This window comes from Rhinopithecus roxellana, chromosome 18, assembly GCF_007565055.1.
Source record: "Rhinopithecus roxellana isolate Shanxi Qingling chromosome 18, ASM756505v1, whole genome shotgun sequence".
Lineage (NCBI taxonomy): Eukaryota > Metazoa > Chordata > Mammalia > Primates > Cercopithecidae > Rhinopithecus > Rhinopithecus roxellana.
In genome coordinates, this window is record NC_044566.1 from 80,819,978 (window position 1) to 80,829,355 (window position 9,378).

The 9,378-nt window shown below is 33.4% G+C and overlaps 1 non-coding gene across 1 annotated transcript; it reads right to left on the reverse strand.

Moving 5' to 3' along the window:
* Positions 1–9,063: 9,063 nt before the first annotated feature.
* On the reverse strand, positions 9,064–9,168 carry LOC115894691. The gene has a single exon (XR_004054822.1). It is a non-coding gene; the product is annotated as a U6 spliceosomal RNA (small nuclear RNA).
* Between the last annotated feature and the right edge of the window lie 210 nt (positions 9,169–9,378).

Below are 9,378 nucleotides of genomic sequence, written 5' to 3' on the forward strand. Positions count from 1 at the left end.
TTCATCACACTAGTACTGGACAGTGATCATGAGGTCTGGCAGCTCATCAAATGCCGGAGTACATTTTCTCTCATTTCAGATGTCTACATTTTTCTTGGGTGGTAGGGGATTCCTATGGCTCAGTCATTCATATTTCATTCATGTGAGTGGTGGAGAAATTTTTCAAAAAGCAGAAAAATGGGAATCACATGATCACAGGATCCTCTCAGGCACTAACTAGCACCTAAACATTGTGTTCACTACTTCTAGACTCTTGCCCTGTGCTAGGTTGGTTTTTCTAGTTTATTTCCCACCAGTTGTTTATAGTGTAAATCTTAAGATTGCCTATTTTAAAACATTTTAAAACTCTAATGGCACCTTTCAAAGATAAAAAAAAAAAAGCTTGCTTGCTTGAAAACTTTAAAATATTTACTCTCAACACTGCTCTTCTGATATAAGTTTCTGGATCATATTTTGGGACACGATAGCAATCATTCTTTCTTTATGTAATCTTGCCATCAAATTTTCAGTGCTTCTAACTAAGAAAGAGGGTTGTTAAATCTGTCGGATTAGGTCATGTCACGCAGTCATAGAAAACATTCTAAAAATCATAGAAACTTATTAAAACAGACCTTTATTTCATTTTCCCATTTTATTTTAATTATGGGTCAGTGGTTGCTCTGCTTAATGTCATCTAATTTGTAGGACTAAAATGACAAATCAGCTTCCATCTGGACTATTTCCATACATCACAGCAGAAGAGAAAAGACATTTGCACTTGATTCATGCGTTTCTACCTTTCATTGCCAACAAGGGTCACATTCACATTTCTGAGTAGAACGGGGAGAGATTGTAGTCTTGTATGGAAGGTGACTGCCAGGAAGAAAAACACATGTAGCATGGTCACCTATGCAGAAGGCCAAGTGTTATGTTGCCACAATTTTATTACTAATATCTGACTCATCAAATATATAAAATACAGTGTGTTATAGAACATTTTACATTTATTTTCTCAATGAATTTTCACCATAATTTTATGAGTACATATGCCTAGACCCAGAAAATTTAGTGGCATTTCTTATATAAACCCAATCCTGTGATTCTTGGTTTTCTGCTTTTTGAGAAATCTCTCTACCTCTCATGTTAATGAAATATGAATGACCATATGCTACTTCATAATTATAGCACATTGCATTTATGTAGGATCTATATTATACAGGTGGTTCTTCCAGTTTTTCACTTGTAAAATCAATTGATTCATATATGTATGTAGCAAGTATGCACAGAATGTCTAATGTGTACCCCCCAAATTACTCTGGGGCACAGTATTGAACAAAGCAAATATGTTGCCTACTATCATACAGCATATTGTCTAGTGAACAACAGAGACATATCACTAAAGTGATGAATAATTTCCAAATCGTGTATTGAGATTTGCAAACACCTATGGTAGTTGAACCTATTTTACTCTGTGCATTTAGGGAGACCACTCTGAGAATCCACTTTTATACTGAGATCTGAAGGTGAGTGGACAAATTGTTTCCAATAAAAGCACTTCATAACTAAAGCATATCATATTCTTGACCATAATTACATAATCAGGCATTTGTTTAATCGTTAACTCCACCATCACTCAGTGTAGTGTTGTGCATTAAATGATGAAAGTTTTCGATTTATCGACAATAAAAGTTCAATTGTAGTTTTTTAGCACATTCTCAGGATTTTTTTTTGACTAAGCAGTTTATCAAAAAAGCATCAGCTTAAGCATCTCTAAAAGATGGTTAGAGGTGCAAAAAGAGCATTAATATATTTTGAGGCTGTAGGTGATCTCTTCTGTCTCATCTCACACAACTTCTATCCTTCCTGTATTATTCTGGATGAACACAGACTATTCAGAAAATCCTGCAGACAATGACCTCATGCACTTTGTGGCCTGTGGTAAAATTGCTATTCATCAAGTCAGTTCCTTTTGAACTTAACTTTCACAGTTAGTTGCCCTTGATTCATCACATTTGTCATTCTCGGTACAGCTCAAACATTGTCCTTCTTTGTCAATATAGATTTATTTATGAGCCTTATTTTTATGTAAATATCTAAAATAAATGTAAAACATGATGTTTTTCCTCATGTGAATGTGATCAACACATTTCAGAACTAAAATAAATTTTATAATATCATTAAAGGGTTATTTCTCTAGGTAGGTAACTTTGTATATAACTTTTTTCCCTCTATGCTAATGTTTGTTATTCTTCTGAAAATCAACAAGGTCTGTTCTATTACAAATTTATATAATTATTTTTGACCAATATAGTAGCAGCAATGTAGGAGGAATATTTTTCACATCAAATTTAGGATTACAGTAATCACCAATGACAAATTTTAATGTTAAAAATGTTCGCCTCACAAGTAACAAACGACAGTATGTTTGCAGACAAAATCCTTGAGAAACAAGTTAAAAATACAAAGCGAGAAAAAACTGAAAAGGGCGTGAATCTTCTATATGTATATGTAATTATCTTGGACAAATGCTCTATTACCTATTTCATGATAATCAATATTAAACCAAATCAATTTATAAAAATCTTTATACCAAAAGGAGTCTCTAATTTTTAATTGTCCAAACAGTGCCTCAACAATTAATCAGTAATCCAATATACAAGTTAAAAAATAAGGGGTGGGTGTATGTGTTAAACTAAACAAAAGTACAGCAAAAGAAATTACTATCCTTTGACAGAATGATTGCTGGTCACAGGACAGTGCTTACTTAACAAAACTAGGCATGAGAAACGAAAAAATTATATAATGTCTAAAATGGAAATAGGAGAAAATGCTCTTATCTCAATTTATTGAGTGTTCTTTCGTGAGAAAAAAAGATAGTCTAAATAGTCTGTTATTTCTATCATGTGCAATGAGAGAATTGCTTTTCTATCTAACCCGGACTTTACTTTTTTGCAACTTAATATAAATTCTCCCTGGCATCTTTGCTTTTGATTCTTTTTTCAAATAAGTTTTGGTTAGTATTACATTACTTTAAGTGCATTTCTCCTGGTGGAATAAAGAGTGATTAAACATTTGCATTTCTATTACAATGTTAAGGTACTCTTCTTTTTTTTGAAATATTTTATCCACACCTGACCCTCCATATTCCATTAAACACTAATTTCCCTTTGTTTTGCATTATCAGTCACTGTTTCAGAAATTTATATTTGATATCTGAAAAAGACATTCTTGTTATTTGTAGTCATATATAACCAATTTGTTATTAAATAAAGTTATTTTTTAAGCAGCAATGTATCAGTAAATATACTGTGAGGAATAAACTATTCTAAGAATCTGTGGGATGAATTAGATCAGAGAATAATTTGATTCTGATTACAGATTGTCTCTCTACTCCTCATTTAATGTTCCATTAAGATTATTTTTTAATCAAGCCATGTAGAATCAAAATATCCAATAATATAGTCGTGAATTGTCATAGGAATCTGGCATTAATCATATACTTCTTATTTAAATGCAAAGCTTACTCTATCTTCCTGGAAATAATAATTCAATTTTCTCTGCCTTTTCTGATGCAATTTAAAATTTTCCAATGTAAATCCTCCATCAAAAGCATGGAAATTTAAATTTTTGTATTTAGAAAAATGTCCTAAATATCTTATGGGCAGCTGATTAGAACTTTATCAATGATATTTACCTCAAGTTTATAAAATATTTTGCTATTAATAAGGCTAAGGTAATAATAAGGTAACTAAGCTAAGTAAAGCCTGTGTTCATTATTTATATTTATTGTATGTCACTTATTTAAATATACAAAAGACAGGGGAATAGGCATTATTTTTTGTCTTTTTAAATAAGTTTTACTTTTAATTTTTGTGGGTACATGTTAGGTGTGTACATTTATGGGGTACATGAGATCTTTTGATGGAGGCATGCAATGCATAATAATCACAGCAGGGTAAATGGGGTATTCATTACCTCAGACATTTATCCTTTCTTTGTGTTACAAAGAAACCAATTATAATGCTTTAGTTATTTTAAAATGCATAATAAATTATCATTGTCAGTAGTCACCATACTGTGCCGTCAAATACTAGATCTTATTTGATTCAATCTTTTAATCAAATGGTGTAACTAAATCATTTTTATTTAATTTAAATGATTTAATTTAAATTTAATTTGGTTACATTTTCTTTTTTTTCCTTTCACTTTCATTTTAAGTTGCGGAGTACATGTACAGGATATGTGGTTTGTTACATAGGTGAATGTATGCCATGGTGATTTGCTGCACAGATCATCCCACTACCTAAGTAATAAGCCCAGAATCGATTAGCTATTCTTCCTGATGAGCTTCCTCCCCGCACAACTCCCCTGACAGGCACCAATATGTGTTGCTTTCCCCACTGTGTGTCCATGTGTTCTCACTGTTCAGCTCCCACTTTTCAGTGAGAACATTAGCGTTTGACTTTCTGTTCCTGCAAAAGTTTGCTGAGGATGACAGCTTCTAGCTTTGTCCATGTCCTTCCGAAGGACATGATTTTGTTCCCTTTTATGGATTTTGTTCCCTTGTATTCCATGGTGTATCACATTATCTTTATTCAGTCTATAATTGATGGGCATTTGTGTCGATTCTATATCTTTGTTATTGTGAATAGTGCTGCAATAAATAAATGTGTGCATGTATCTTTATAATAGAATAATTTATATTCCTTTGGGTATATACTCAATAATGAGATTGCTGGGTCAAATAATATATCTAACTCTAGATTTTTGAGGAATTGCCACACTGTCTTCCACAATGGTTGAAATAATTTACATTCCCACCAACTGTGTAAAAGTGTTCCTTTTTCCCCACAGTCTCACCAGCTTTTGTTCTTTCTTGACTTTTCAATAATTGCCATTATGACTGGCATGAGATGGTATCTTATTGTGGTTTTGATTTCCATTTCTCTAATGATCAGTGATGTTGAGATTTTTTTTCATGTTTATTGACCACATGTATGTCTTCCTTTGAGAAGTGTCTCTTCATGTTCTTTGCCCACTTTTTAAAGGAGTTGTTTGCTTTTCCTTGTAAGTTTGCTTAAGTTTCTTGTAGACTTTCCATATTAAAGCCTTGTCAGATGGATAGATTGCAAAAATATTCTCCCATTGTGTAGGCTGCCTGTTCACTCTGATGATACTTTCTTTTGCTGTGCAGAAGCTCTTTAGTTACTTATATCCCATTTGTCAAATTTTGCTTTTGAAATTGCTTTTGGCATTTTCATTATGAAATCTTTGCTTGTGCCAGTGTCTTGAATGGTATTGCCTAGATTTTTTTCTAGGGTTTATAAAAACCAGTTTTACAATTAAGTCTTTAATGCCTCTTGAGTTAATTTTTGCATAAAGTATAAGGAAGGGGTCTAATTTCAATTTGCTGCATATGGCTAGCCAGTTTTCCCAGCATCATTTATTAAATAGCTAATCTTTTCCTCAGTGATTGTTTTTTTCAGGTTTTTTGATGATCAGATGGTTATAGGTGTGTGGTTTTATTTCTGAAGTCTCTATTCTGTTCCATTTGTGTATGTGTCTCTTTTTGTACCATCCTGTTTTGGTTATGGTAGCCTTGTAGTATAGTTTGAAATCAAGTAGCGTGATGCCTCCAGCTTTATTCTTTTTGCTTAGGATTGTCTTGGCTATTCAGGCTCCTTTTTTACTCCATATGAATTTTGTAATAGTTTCTTCCACTTCTGTGAAGGACGTCAATGGTAGTTCAATGGGAACAGCATTGAACCTATAAATTACTTTGGGCAGTATGGCCATTTTCACAATATTGATTCTTCCCATTCATGAGCATGGAACATTTTTCCATTTGTTTGTGTCTTCTTTGATTTCCTTGGGCAATAGTTTGTAATTCTTGAAAAGGTCCTTCACTGCCCTTATTAGCCTTTTTCCTAGATATTTTATTCCTTTTGTAACAATTGTGTATCATAGTTTATTCCTGATTTGGCTCTCTGCTTGCCTATTGTTGGTGTATTGGAATGCTGGTGATTTTTGTATATTGATTTTGTATCCTGAGACTTGCTTAAATTTCTTATTAGCTTAAGAAGCTTTTTAGCTGAGACAAAGGAATTTTCTTAATATAGGGCCATCTGCAAATAAAGATAATTTGACATTCTTTCTCCCTATTTGAATACTCTTTTTTTTCTTTCTCTTGTCTGATGGCCCGGGTCAAAACTTCCAATACTATTTTGAATACGATTGGTGAGAGGATGCATCTTTGTCCTTTGATGGTTTTCAAGGGGAATGCTTCCAGTTTTTGCCCATTAAGTATGATATTTGATGTGGGTTTGTTATATGTGGTTCTTATTATCTTGAGATATATTCCTTTCAAACCTAGTTTATTGAGAATTTTTAAGATAAAGGGATGCTGAATTTTATCAAGGGCCTTTTCTGCATTTATTGAGAAAATCATCTGGTTTTTGTCTTTAGCTCTGTTTATATGATGAATTATATTTATTTATTTTAATATGTTAAACCACCCTTGCACCCCAGGGATGAAACCAACTTGAATGTGATAGATAAGCTTTTTGATGTGCTGCTGGATTTGGTTTGCCAGTATTTATTAAAGATATTTGCATCAACGTTAATCTGGGATATTAGCATGACGTTTCCTACTCTTGGTGTATCATGGTCAGGTTTCTTGTATCAGGATGATGCTGGCCTCATAAAATTAGTTATGGAGGAGTCCCTCCTTTTCAACTTTATGGAATAGCTTCAGTAGAAATGGTACCAGGTTTTCTTTGTACCTCTGGTAGAATTCAGTTGTAAATCCATCTGGTCCTAGGCTTTTTTGGTTGGTAGACTACCTATTACTGACTTGAGTCAGTTTCAGAACCTATTATTGGTCTACTCAGGGTTTCAATTTATTCCTGGTTCAGTCTTGGGAGGGTGTATATATTCAGGAATTTATCAATTTCTTCTAGATTTTCTAATTTATGTGCGTACAGCTGTTTATAGTATTCTCTGATGGTTGTTTGCTTTACTCTGGGGTCATTGGTGATATCCCCCTTATCATTTTCTGATTGTGTCTACTTGATTATTCTCTCTTTTCTTCTTTATTAGTCTAGCTAGTAGTCTATTTTATTGTTTGTTTGTTTGTTTGTTTCCAACAACAAAAAAAAAGAAAACCTCTTGGATTCATTGATTTGTTGAAGGAATTTTCATGTCTTTATCTTTCAGTTCCCCTCTGATCTTGGTTATTGTTTATATTCCGCCTTCTTTGGGTTTGTTTGTTCTTGGTTTTCTAGTTCTTTTAGTTGTGATGTTAGGTTGTTAATATGAGATCTTCCTAGCTTTTTGATGTAAGTGTTCAGTGCTACAAATTTTCCTCATAACACTACTTTAGCTCCATTGCAGATATTCTGACATATTGTCTCTTTGTTCTCATTAGTGTCAAAGAACTTCTTGATTTTTGCCTTAATTTCATTATTTACCCACAAGTCATTCAGCAACAGCTTACTCAATTTCCATGTAGTTTTGTGGTTCTAAGTGAATTTTTTAGTCTTGAGTTCTAATTTGATTGTGCTGTGATCTGAGAGACTGTTATGATTTCAGCTCTTCTTCATTTGCTGAAGAGTGTTTCACCTCATATTATGTGATCAATTTTAGAGTAAGTATATATGACAATGAGAAGAATGTATATCCTGTTGTTTGTGGGGTGAAGAGTTCTGTATATATCGAGCAGATCTGCTTGATCCAGAGCTAAGTTCAGGTCCTAAGTATTTTTGTTTATTTTCTGTTTTGATGTTGTCTAACATGGTCAGTGTGACATTAAAGTCTCCCACTATAGTTATGTGGGAGTCTACATCTCTTTGTAGGTCTCTAAGAACTTGCTTTATAAATCTAGGTTCTCCTTTATTGGGTGTATATATTTTTAGGAATAGTTAGCTCTTCTTGTTGAATTGACTCCTTTACCATTATATAGGGACTTTCTTTGTCTTTTCTGACCTTTGTTGGTTTAAAATTTGTTTTGTCAGAAAGTAGGTTTGCAACCCCTGCTTTTTTCTGTTTTCCATTTGCTTGGTAAATTTTTCTCAATCCCTTCATTTTGAGCCTATGTGTGTCTTTGCACGTGAGATGGGTCTCTTGAAGACAGCATACCAACAGGTTTTGACTCCATCCAGCTTACCATTCTATGCCTTTTAATTGGGACATTTAGCTCATTTACAGTTAATGTTAATATTGCTATGTGTGAGTTTGATCTTGTCATTGTAACCAAAGCTGGTTATCTTGCAGACTTATTTATGTGGTTGCTTCATAGTGTCAATGGTCTGTGTACTTCAGTATGTTTTTGTAGTGGCTAGTAACAGTTTTTTCCTTTTCATATTTAGTGCTTCCTTCAGGATCTCTAGCAAGGCAAGCCTAGTGGTGACTTATTTCCTCATCATTTGCTTGTCTGAAAATAATTTTATTTTCTCCTTCGCTTATGAAACTTAGTTGGGCGGGATATGAAATTCTGGGTTGGAAATTCTTTTCTCTAAGAATGTTGAATATTGGCCCCAAATTGCGTCTGTCTTGTAAGGTTTACACTGAGAGGTCTGATTGATTTCACTTTGTAGGTGACCCAGCCTTTCTCTCTGGATGCCTGTAATATTTTTTCTTTCATTTCAGCCTTGGAGGATCTGATAATTATATGTCTTGGCATTGATCTTCTTGTGAAGTATCTTACTGGGGCTCCCTAGATTTCCTGAATTTGAATCTTGGCCTGTCTTGCTAGGTTGGGGAAGTTCTCTTGGATGATATCCTGAAGTATGTTTTCCAACTTGGTTCTGTCCTCCCTGTCTCTTTAAGCAGCCCAATCAGTTGTAGGTTCAGTCTTTTTACATAGTCCCATATTTCTTAGAGGTTTTGCTCATTCCTTTTCATTATTTTTTCTCCATTCTTGTCTGTCCATCTTATTTCAAAAAGATAGTCTTCAAGCTCTGAGATTCTTTTATCCACTTCATCTATTCTGCTACTGATACACGTGATTGCACTGTGAATGTCTCATGTTGTGTTTTTCAGCTCCATCAGGTCAGTTATGTTTCTCTCTAAACTGGCTATTCCAGTAAAAATATGGAATGCTTCACAGATGTGTGTGTCATCTTTGTGCAGCAACCATGCTAGTTTTCTCTGTATTGTTCCAATTTTAATATAAGTGCTGCCAAAGTGAACATGACAGTATATTTTAAAAATCCTATATGGTTTGTATTTATACCCCATTTATTTACTGACTCCAGAATTATGAAGCCATTTTAAAAATGGTTAGCAAATTTCCCATATCTAGTTTGCTAACAGATTTCAAAGAGCCAAAACATAAACAAAAATAAAACATAATCATATGAAAGAATATACAGTATAATAATAATAACTTATTTAATGTTA